The following is a 12,052-nucleotide window of genomic DNA, read 5'->3' as shown; positions in this document are numbered from 1 at the left end:
AAGACTATGTATGTAAATTCCCCAGATCAGGTCCTAGCGTACACTAAGCACTCAATAATTGGAAGTTTCCTTCTTCTTCCCTTCCTTATGGCTCTTCAATATAAACTAGAATATCACCACAGACAGGAACATTTATTTTAATACATGTCTTAACCCTAAAACCTTAATACAAATACCTTATCAAAGTTTGAAAAGTAACAATAGCATTTGTGATCTGCACAATTATTTTTAAAAGTTGTAGTCCCAAGATGCCACACTTCTAAGATAGCCAAAGTCATGTTGAATTTTTAGTTTTGAGTCATTAAATAATATATCAAAGGTGGGTGTATACTGTATGGAATGTACAGAGGACTTTCTTTTTTTGTGTGCAGTTGTTAGAAGCCATATGGGGTTCTATCCATTTTCAAATGGAATTAATTTGATGATGCAAAGGGATGAGGAGAGAGATCAGGTCACACATAATCTCCTGAGTCCTCAAGATCTAAATCCACAATCTCCCTCCAAAAACACATTAATTTTTACAACATGGTGCCTTCAGTGATCACTCATCTCTGATAACATCTAAATGACTCACATGTAAGAGTCTGTTTACACGCAGCTTTACACAAGTTTCATTCCAAATCTGCTTCAATTCTCAATTCCACTTTTAAAAATTACAATTGGGGCTTCCCTGGTGGAGCAAAGGTTAAGAATCCATCTGCCAATGCAAGGGACACAGGTTCATGCCCTGAGCCGGGAAGATCCCACATGCCGCTGAGCAACTAAGCCCGTGCACCACAACTACTGAGCCTGAGCTCTAGAGCCCGCGAGCCACAACTACTGAAGCCCTGAAGCACGCATGCCAGAGCCCGAGCTCCGCAACAAGAGAAGCCACCGCAGTGAAAAGCCTGCACACCACAACAAAGAGTAGCCCCCGCTCGCTGCAACTAGAGAAAGCCCATGTGCAGCAATGAAGACCCAACGCAGCCATAAATAAATAAATAAAAATTAAAAAGAAAAAACTTACAATTGGAAACTCTGTTTATCATTTGAACATCTTTGCTTCAACACATTACTCCAAAAAAATGCTGGCTTGTGATCATTTCAAACACATTGAGCAAAACAAGCCCAGTTAGTATCAGTCATGACAAAGCCTTCTACTTGCTGTGCATTATAACTTGCCTGAAGTCACACAGGCAGTGACAGAGGGGGGCCAGAATCCAAGACCTCACTTAACCCAGAGAATTTTTCACCTCCATGTACCACAAAATTTCAAAAAAAAAAAGAACTAAGGAACCCAAAGGATTTATTCCTTATTTTAGTTTCTTCAGGTTTCTAGACTTCTTTGACTTTGGCTCTGAGTCATATGGAAGCCTCCTAGTCCATTACTGAGAAGTAATTATGAAAGCACCCAATACCATCTGAAGGACCCAAGACATTCTAAATCCAGGGAGCATGATTTACAAAAGACAACGCGAATAGTGCTCCCTGGAGTTGTGCAATATAGCATTCCTGCTCAAGTTAATAAAGCAAACAGTGTGAGAAAATGCCACTATTAGGAAGTGCTGGCTATTCAGATTTTTAGGACGAGAGAGACTATCTTACAGCATGAGAAACAACTGTGCTTGAAGAAACAGGGCCCATTGCCTGGGCACACTTGGTTTCCCCCAGCGTCTGCTGTCTTAATGTTTGCTTTGTACTGTTTAAACAGGCGTTATCACCCCTCTCATTCAATGCAACTAGTCATTCCTCCTACAAGTCAAATAGCATTTGCTGGGCCTGCAGAAAGCAAAGCCAGTACCACTTGTCTAATTAATGATCTCTGAAGCTTCTATGAAAGGTTATCACTGAGGCTGCATCAGGGAAAACGAGCAAACTTGATGATTAACGTCCCTTCTCCTTTGTTTCTCCAAATGAGCTCAAGGTAGTGTGGCCAAGCTTTCACAATCATCAGGAAGATTCTGAAAGACTCTAAAAGTGACCACTTGGAAGAGTCAAGAGAGGAAGATATACCATTCAGACAGACAAGGAATGCCACTCCTGGAGTTCCACAGGGTCAGAAAGGAGAGATAGAAAAATCCTATCTACATGGCATTAATACCCCAGACCCCACCCCGGAAGAGGTTAGTTGGGGGCACATTTTCTTAGGTGCCAGATATTAGAAGACTTTATAGACTCTATTACGGCAGAAGTTAATCCAAAAAGTCCCAGTCCTTCCCTAGAGAGAGAGGAGCAGCCATGCCCTTAATCTGCCTTTAGTCATCACGGGAGTCTCTGGTTTTTGTGTTACATTAACATTCTCCTCAGAGGGCAACAAAGCCACTGATAATCAGATGCATTAATAACTTGGATGTGACCTGCTAAGTAGGTGTTTGATACACAGAAGCGTCCAAGAGGACTCACAACAAAGCATGCCAGGAAAAGGAAGCCTCAGAAAACCCCGAGCAGCCTTTGTACTCCGTGGATGATATGGGTAAATACAGGTCACACAGCCACTTAGCAAGTTCAAAGCCACTTCAAAACACCACTGAGAGCCTCTCATCAGCTCCTGCACAGCGAGCTGCTCCACTCCTTCCTCTACAGACTGTGGTCGTGCTCACCGTATTGAGTCATGGAGATACACTCCCAGGTTTGCACCTGGACAAAGGCAAAGAAGAGGAAGTTCCACACGTGGCCCTCCTCTCTGCCAACTGGCCCACATGTGCAGCAGACATGGTTATTGTTTGCCTCTGTAATAAAGTCATTGAATAAAGTTTGTAGAGCTTTAAATCAGCTTCATAAGTGTCAACAGGCAACTCCTCCAAGAAAGGTAGGGGGGATGGTGACATACAGAATTCCAGGCACACAGTAAAAAGACCAGTGTGTTGCTTGAAAAGGTCTTACACTGGAAATGCTATGAAGTCACAAACTTTGTGCTAACCTTGAAATCCAATCAATACAACAGTCTTGGAAGAGACCTAATCAAGTGAGGTGTCCTTAAACCAGTGGTCCCCAAACTTTGCTGTTCATGAGAAGCACTTGGGGAGCTTTAAAAATCCTGATGCCCAGTTTGCACCCCATACCAATCAGAATGTCTGGAGGTGAGAGCCGGGCATCAGTATTTGTTTAAAGATCCCTAGGTGATTCCTATGTGCATCAGAGTTTGGGAACCACTGCTTTAAGTTTAAGTTTAAGCTCTATTAGCTTCAGGTAAGGCTGCCTCTGGAAACGGAGCATAGTTTTCAGTCATTTATTTAACATTTGTGGAACAACTGCCACATTCCAAGCACTGTATCCCCAGCACTTGGCATTGTGCCTGACATGTAGCTGGCAATCACTAAATGCTTGCTGAATGTATCAATGAACACTATTTAGGCAATCTCTCCTGTTTCACAGAGGAGACTGGTTGTACACTAGATCTGGAATTCTCCAGTTTTTCTTTTCCTTTAGATGTGTCAGCTTTTAAAGGGACACTGGTTTTAACCCCAAGATAAAGATCCTTCATGGCTCCACCATACATATTAGGTGGTCCCTATGGATTCTAGACACAAAAGATGTCAGCCAGCAAGCCCCCTGAAATATTTTTTTCATCTATTGTCCTCCTCTTTGTTTTCTTGGAAATGAATCTATGTGGAGAAATACTGAGTATATCTGACTATAGAAATTCCAAAAGGAATCTGTAAGGATTCTCACTTATCTGCTAAAACTTTGGCAACTTCATCTCCTCTGACTCTTTCCCCATGTTACAGGGTCTCAAAATTCAACTCACACTGTGGGATGAATTGGGAGATTAGGATTGACATATACACACTAATATGTATAAAATAGATAACTAATAAGAACCTACTGTATAAAAAAAATAAAATTCAAAAAAAGAGAAGGGGGGCTTCCCTGGTGGCGCAGTGGTTGAGAGTCCGCCTGCCGATGCAGAGGACACGGGTTCGTGCCCCGGTCCGGGAGGATCCCACATGCCGCGGAGCGGCTGGGTCCGTGAGCCATGGCCGCTGAGCCTGCGCTCCGCAACAGGAGAGGCCACAGCAGTGAGAGGCCCGCGTACCAAAAAAAAAAAAAAAAAAAAAGAGAAGGTATTATAATAAATTCAGGTTTAACTAAAATTATATTTGACCTTAAAAAAAATTCAACTCACACTGTTACTCAGGTGTGGAGAGAAAAAGTAACAACTTCATTTTGTTACCATAAGAAATCTGTTATTTCTCTGGATCCCCATCTGTTAGTAGCAGGAAAATTAAAAAAACCAAAGATCCAATTCCATTTAAATTCACTCTGGTCCAATAATAGGTCCAATAATAGGCCCTTCAAGACTGTGCAATCTTTCACTAAAAAAAAATTTTAAAGGCTGGGTGTCTTACAAGCTGCCTCCTAAGATGTTGTCCAGGTGTGGAGAGGAGGGGTATAGCTGAGACCTCATGGTGGATGTGAAGGTTATGTTCTTTCCAACTCTGACCTCTTAGCTTCCAGAGTGCTTGTGCTTCACCATCATTTGAGGTTGTGTCCTACAGCTTCTGTAAATTCAGGATTTTGTCTCTTTGGGCTTGGGTCAGGCTCCATAGTGCTCCCTGAGTGACTAGGCCTTATCTTAGCTCCCACTGGCAACAAACCCTGAGTCTCCTACATACACATCATTCCTCCAGCCTCCTGGACCAGGGCCTCCCCTCCCTCCAGCCTCTGCTGTGGCATCACCATGTTCTGCTACAGCAGGCCTGTTGGCATCTCCACTTGCTCTCAGAGCCTCCCTCTGCAGGTGGGATGTATCCAAGCCCTCGGCTGGAGGTGCTTTCCTTACAAGGTCCCATAAGAAGAGTGGGGGCAAGCATTTCTCTGATGTCCTTAATTGTCATGGAGGATGGGCAACAGTAGAACGGAGCTTGCTGTTGGGCCTGCATTTAACTGCAAGGAGCTATCTACCCACAAAGGGACCTATATACCTCTTATAGTTATGTAAGTCTCAAGAGAGCCCCAAATCTCTGACTAGCATGTAACTTGGAGAAGTGAAAGTATATAATTTCAGGAGAAGTGACATGGACTCTTACTTTTGGAAATTAATGGAATAAACGTCTATTAACTAGCTCTGTTTTCCTCATGTCTTGAATTGTCAACTTCTTAGTCCCACTGAGCACAGTGCTTAACACATGGCAAGTTCAACACATTACAACATAACAGGGCATGAATGAATGAGAAGTGTTCATCCACAATTCAGTTCCTCTTACTGGTTCAGTAAACTCCAACAAAGCACTTACTGATCATATACTGGACGTTTATCCCTGATTAAAGATGTGACAAGAGACCTGTGTTTTTTTTGTTTTTTGTTTAAATAAATTTATTTATTTTATTTTTTGCTGCATTGGGTTTTTGTTGCTGCACGCAGGCTTTCTCTAGTTGCGGTGAGCTGGGACTACTCTTCGTTGCAGTGCGTGGGCTTCTCATTGCGGTGGCTTCTCTTGTTGCGGAGCACGGGCTCTAGGTGCACGGGCTTGAGTAGTTGTGGCACACCGGCTCAGTAGTTGTGGCTCATAGGCTCTAGAGCACAGGCTCAGTAGTTGTGGTGGATAGGCTTAGTTGCCTCGAGCCATGTGGGATCTTCCCGGACCAGGGCTTCAACCTGTGTCCCCTGCATTGGCAGGCAGATTCTTAACCACTGCGCCACAAGGGAAGCCGAGACCTGTGTTTTATGAACATCCATTTTCTCTCACAGAAGACTAAATCCTCTGCCACTAAAATACTTCAAGGCTCAACAGCAATGTTAACAGAAATCAACATGAGCACGTAGGGTGAGAGAACTGGTCCAGAGTGATGGTACAGGCTAAAAAGAATTGAGCTCAAATTTCAGAGCCAGGAAAGAAATAGATTTTAACCAAAGATAAGTATTTCCCAAACTCAGGATGTGGCAAATAAACTCATGGCAGCTCCTCTGTGGTACAAGTAGACACAGATAAAAATCACTAGACCAGGGCTTCCCTGGTGGCGCAGTGGTTAAGAATCCACCTGCCACTACAGGGGACACGGGTTTGAGCCCTGGTCTGGGAAGATCCCACATGCCACGGAGCAACTGAGCCCGTGCGCCAAAACTACTGAGCCTGCGCTCTAGAGCCTGTGAGTCACAACTACTGAGCCCACGTGCCACAACTACTGAAGCCCGGACACCTAGAGCCCATGCTCTGCAACGAGAGAAGCCACCGCAATGAGTAGCCACTGCTCGCCGCAACCAGAGAAAAGCCCGCGCGCAACAACAAAGACCCAACGCAGCAAAAAATAAAATTAATAAAATTTTTAAAAGAATCACTAGACCAACCCAATTCATCTGATGACAATCACAGCAGCTAAAAAAACCCTTTCTGCTCCCTCTGCATTTATTTCCACGAGCAGATGCTCATGGCTTCACAGACAACCCTCTGTGTGTATCCTGCTTCCAATGCCCAGTGTTTCTGTTCTGTTTGGAATTATTTACACCTTTAGGCATTAGACTCTCTTCCCATACCTACCTCCCCCACACCGTCCAATTGCTTTCTTCTGGTCCTTTATATCCACAATTGCAAAAGAAAATAAATATCTCAGCTCCCACTGGCTACAAACCCTTGAATCTCTTTCTCATCACTTTTCCAGATGAGAGGTTTGGAGGGGAGGCAAGAGAGGAAGAATTTTTTTTTTTCCTTTTCAATTAATTTCCATTTCTTTCAAGTCTGAGTAAACTCTGGGCACAGAGCAACCAGGATGATATGATTATGGAAACTATTAATCTCTCCATCAAAGGAGAGCCAACTCATGGTTACGGAGCAGCTGGCACGTTCCTCCAAAGGGCTTCTGCAGCATGATCCTCCTGGTTTCCTTTGGGCTGTAAGTGCTCAGGGCACAACCTGTGGCAACTTCCTAAAAAGATAAAATAATCCTTGAGTGCTTTGTGAGTTCTGAAAAACTGTGTTTTCCAGCAATTGCCCTAAAGAAATTGCCAAACCACATTAAAACATGTCCAAATAGAAAAGAGAAAAATCTACTAAGATTTTCAGATCACTCAAGACTCATCCAAAAATGTGAAATTTGGATTTTTAAAGACCATTCAGATATCACTTGACGTGCGTAACAAGCAAAGGGGTGCATTTGGAGCAGAAGTCTCCAAACTGCTTTAAATATTGAATACTATAATCATAAAAATTAAAGTAACTTCTATAAGTTACTTAGGACACACAGGACAGGTACCTGCTTTGTCCAAATGTAAAAAGAAATTAGAGAATACAATTTGGGGACTTTGTTCCAGGGTCCACAACATCAGCAGATTCTTTTTTTTCCCTACCAGTGGTGACAGAATAAAGGCTTCTCTGTGATAGAGAAGTTAAAGGATGTAAGTTTGCTCCTGTAGAAGTGCTTGCTGCCTGGCCACGTGACTGCCTGTTCCTGGGTAACACCAGTTGCATTGTGAAAAAAGCACACTCATAGGTTTACAAATGCCACCAGCCTTCCCAAATACAGCTCCTAGAAGAGTTAATTTCCAAAGATGACAAATTCCTCAAATGGTATGGGGTCAGTAGGAGCCATTCAAAACAAAATTACATGATCCTACATCGATTGAGTGACTTTTATATGCACTCTCTTGAACTGTGGACTATGATAAACGTAAGTTCCCCACCAACCCACACACCTTGCTTTCAACATACACTCCTTCGCAGAAGCAAGCCCATACTTCAGGAAGTCAAACTTCTCCGGAATACAGAAAGCCTCCTTGTCCTTTCTTCTCACTATCTCGTTGTTGGAGTTTGCATGCACAATGGGCCTGAGCAGGAAATTGTCAGTTCTATGAAGGGACTGTTCCCCAAAATGCTTCAATTTCTCATGTAATCATATAAACCCTGAATGGTAAGAGGGAAAACCCATAAAAGTAATTATAAACAGATCCCGTGATGTCAAAGGAAAAGCAGCTACAGTTTAATAAGGCTTTCTTTTATTACAATAGACTTGACGTCATTATTTATTATTTCCAATACTAAAACACAAAGACACTTGCTACATTGTGGACTAGGATGAAAAGGACATGTGGACTTTCCTGAGTATTTTAATATCCTCTTATTGACAATAGATAGAAGATCTGAACAAGGACTGGAAACAGGAAATGATTTTAGTGATTTCATTACAGTCATAGAGAAAAGCACTTCCAATGGCAGAGATTGGCAGATGGTCTCCTAAGGCTCCAACTTCTAAACAGCCTGCAGGTCAACAAGCCCAGTATTGATACAAGCTCAGTATGTAATTAACTAGGCGTCCTAGTGAGCAGAAATGTTTTTATAAATATATGCTGTAGACTTAGCAGTGGAACACAGGAAGCTGGTGTTTAAAAGTTAATTTAAAACCATTGCACAGGAAAGGTATTTAGAGGTAGCAAGAGGCATACAGTAAGACTGCAGCTAGAGATGTTGATATGATTTGTACTTGATATTCTAGTACAAATCACATTTGCAATGAAGTAGCAAATATGGTGTATTTCACTTAATTTATCTCTAGTGAAAAATAAATGTGGTTGTAGAATTCTCAGATTTTTGAGACTTTTCAGATCTCATTCAAGAAAACCTAAAAAGTTTTGTAATATATTTTGAAATCATGAAGTGCGATGCCTCCAGCTTTGTTCTTTTTGCTCAAAATTGCTTTGGCTGGAGTCTTTTATGGTTTCATAAAAATTTTAGCATTTTTTTTCTATTTCTGTAAAAAAATATCTTTGGGATTTTGACAGGGATTGCACTGAATCTGTAGATTACTTTGGGTAGTATGGCCAATTTAACAATTTTTTAAAATTAATTAATTTTTATTTTTGGCTGGTTGGGTCTTCCTTGCTGCACGCGAGCTTTTTCTCTAGTTGGAGTGAGTGGGGGTTACTATTCATTGCAGTGCGCAGGCTTCTCATTGCGGTGGCTTCTCTTGTTGAGGAGCACAGCCTCTAGGTGTGCGGGCTTCAGCAGTTGTGGCACACAGGCTCAGTAGTTGTGGCTTGCGGGCTCTAGAGTGCAGGCTTGGTAGTTGTGGCACACGGGCTTAGCTGCTCCGCGGCATGTGGGATCTTCCCAGACCAGGGCTTGAACCCGTGTCCTCTGCATTGGCAGGCAGATTCTTAACCACTGCACCACCAGGGAAGTCCCCTAACAATATTAATTCTTACAATTCATGATCATGGATGTCTTTCCATTTGTGTCTGCCTCAATTTCTTTCATCAGTGTTTTACAAGTTTTTAGTGTACAAGTCTTTCACCTCCTTAGTTAAGCTTATTCTTAAGTATTTTTTTCTTTTTGATGCTATTATAAGTGGGATTGTTTTAAAAACAGACATATAGACCAATGGAACAGAATAGAGAGCCCAGAAATAAACCCATACACATACAACCAGTCTTTGACAAAGGTGTCAAGAATATACCATGGGGGAAGGACAGTCTCTTCAGTGAGTGGTATTGGGGAAAACTGGATATCCATGTGTATAAGAATGAAAATGAACCTTTCTCTTACATCATACACAAAAATTAACTCAAAATGGATAAAAACATAAATGTAAAACCTAGACTGTAAAAACTCTGAGAAGAAAACATGGAGGAAAGCTTCTTGACAGTGGTCTTAGCAATCATTTCTTAGATATGACACCAAGAGCACAGGCAAAAATAGTCAAGTGGGACTACATCAAACTAAAAATCTTCTGCACAGCAAAGGAAACAAACAAAATGAAAAGGCAACCTACAGAATGGGAAAAAAATATTTCCAAACCATATATCTGAGAAAGAGTTAATATTCAAATAGGGAAATCCTGCAACTCACTAGCAAAAAACACCCCACAAATAACCTGATTAAAAATTTGACAAAGGAATTGAATAGACATTTCTCCAAAGAAGATGTACAAATGGCCGACAGGAATATGAAAAGGTACTCAACATCATTAATCATCAGGGAAATGCAAATCAAAACCAAAATGAGATATCACTTCACACTAGTTAGGGTGGCTATTTTACATATACAAGTGTTGGTAACAAAAGATAAGGGTTAGTGAGGATGTGGAGAAAAACGAACGCTTGTACACTGTTGGTGAGAATGTAAACTGGTGCAGCCACTGTGGAAAACAGTATGGAGGTTCCTCAAAAATTTAAAAATAAAACCTAGTCATACCTAGTCAGAATGCTGCACAAATGGAGAGTTTACACTGTTTGCAAACAGAAAGTGACATCTCAGTAATATTGGGACAAGTCAATCAGGGTTACTGTGCTCCAGATCAGTCTTATCCTGACAAAAATGGAAAAATATCATTATTTTATGAGAAGAGTTGGGGGGTGGGGGATGAATAAACTATTCTCTTAGCTAAGTTACTTATGCTTCAGCAATCTCACTTCTGGGTATCTAACCAAAGGAATTGAAATCAGGATCTCAAAGAGGTATCTTCACTCTCATGTTAATTGCAGCATTCTTCACAAAGCCAAGACATGGAGGCAACCTAAATGCCCACTGACAGATGAAGAAAATGTGGCATGGGGCTTCCCTGGTGGCGCAGTGGTTGAGAGTCCGCCTGCCGATGCAGGGGACACGGGTTCGTGCCCCGGTCCGGGAGGATCCCGCATGCCGCGGAGCGGCTGGGCCCGTGAGCCGTGGCCGCGGAGCCTGTGCGTCCGGGGCCTGTGCTCCGCAGCGGGAGAGGCCACAACAGTGAGGCCCGCATACCACAAAAAAAAAAAAAAAAAAAAAAAAAGAAAATGTGGCATATACATACAGTGGAATACTATTCAGCCTCTAAAAAGACTGGCATACTGAGACACTGCTTACATCAACTTCATTAACATTCCATTATCCAAAGCAAAATGACTTTGCCAAGCTCAAAATCAAGGGACAGAGAAGTATACTCCATTCACCAAGAAGCCATGGCAAGAGAATGGATACACAGAGGTGAAGAACTGAGAACAATGATCTAATCTGCTATAAGCTGCATGACCTCCTCTGTTCTATGCAGACCAGCTTCTTCCCCTGTTACTCTGCAGAAGACTCTAGAATGCAAGCTCCATTTGGCAAGATTCTTGTCTTTGTCCACTACAATATTTCCAGTATGCAAATCCTGTCTATTTAGTTCGCTGCTGTCTTCCTAGTATTTAGAACAATACTTGGCACACAGTAGAATCAGGACTGGCTGCCCCCAAATAGGGTCTTCAGCCTTGCAAGTCACATGATCTTTAGAGTCCAATGTTCCTGAACCAGTGTGATTTGCCCAGCTTGGATCAGGAATCAACCATACAATGTAACCAGACAAAAAATGTAGGCAGGTCAGAGACAATTTTCAGAGAAGGGGACATGGATAAGCAGATATCCCAGATGTCTACCCCACAGGATACATATGATGTCCCTTCATGATCTGGTCCGTGTCTACCTACAGGATGCAAGTATAATACAGTGGTTAAAAGAAAATGCTTTAGGGTCAGGTAGCCTGGATTCAAACCCTGGGTCAACTACTTACTGTCTATATAACTTTGGCCAAGTTACTTAGTCACTCTGAGTCTTCATTTCCCCATCTGTAAAATGGAAACAATTACCTTTTGAGATCGTTTCAGAGTTAAATAAGAAAATATATGTAAAGATCTTTATAGAGTGCCTGGCACACAGTAAACTCTCAATAAATGGTGGCTACTTCTACCAAGCATGTAGGTCTGGTGTCTACTAAATCGTTCTGTATCCTCATACAAACTCTGTATCACATTCATTTTAATTTCCACTTTAGTTGACTGTATTAGGAGTGCACACTTAGCACAAAATAGACAATCCACAGGCTGGTCAGTGACCCGTAACTACCTGATGTACAGATCCTCTCCCTTGCAGGTCTGGTTTCAGTGTGGCATGGCCCCTTCCCAGAACTTTGCTTCTTGCCAGGGCCCTGAAGCATGAAAAATTAGAGTAAAATGAGAATGGCCTACTCCATGATGCTGCTAAATTATGTTAAGTCTTTTTTTTGGCTGTGCTGTGCGGATTGCAGGATCTTCTTTCCCCGACCAGGGATCTGGGCCACAGCAGTGAAAGCACCAAGTCCTGACCACTGGACCACCAGGGAATTCCCAAAATTAGGTTAAGTCTTGCAGGCC

The 12,052-nt window shown here is 42.2% G+C and overlaps 1 long non-coding RNA gene across 2 annotated transcripts; it reads right to left on the bottom strand.

Moving 5' to 3' along the window:
* Window positions 1-6,785: 6,785 nt before the first annotated feature.
* LOC131759574 (uncharacterized) lies at window positions 6,786-12,052 on the bottom strand. Of its 2 annotated transcripts, XR_010841352.1 has the most exons (4): window positions 11,766-12,052; window positions 11,434-11,488; window positions 7,610-7,817; window positions 6,786-6,843 (listed from the first exon to the last, which is right to left on the bottom strand). It is a non-coding gene; the product is annotated as an uncharacterized lncRNA (long non-coding RNA). The 2 variants fall into 2 exon arrangements; XR_009336515.2 differs by lacking the exons at window positions 6,786-6,843; window positions 7,610-7,817 and adding an exon at window positions 10,692-11,346.

The sequence above is a fragment of the Kogia breviceps genome, chromosome 7 (genome assembly GCF_026419965.1).
Source record: "Kogia breviceps isolate mKogBre1 chromosome 7, mKogBre1 haplotype 1, whole genome shotgun sequence".
Taxonomy (NCBI): domain Eukaryota; kingdom Metazoa; phylum Chordata; class Mammalia; order Artiodactyla; family Physeteridae; genus Kogia; species Kogia breviceps.
This window is presented reverse-complemented; position numbering and strand designations above follow the sequence as displayed.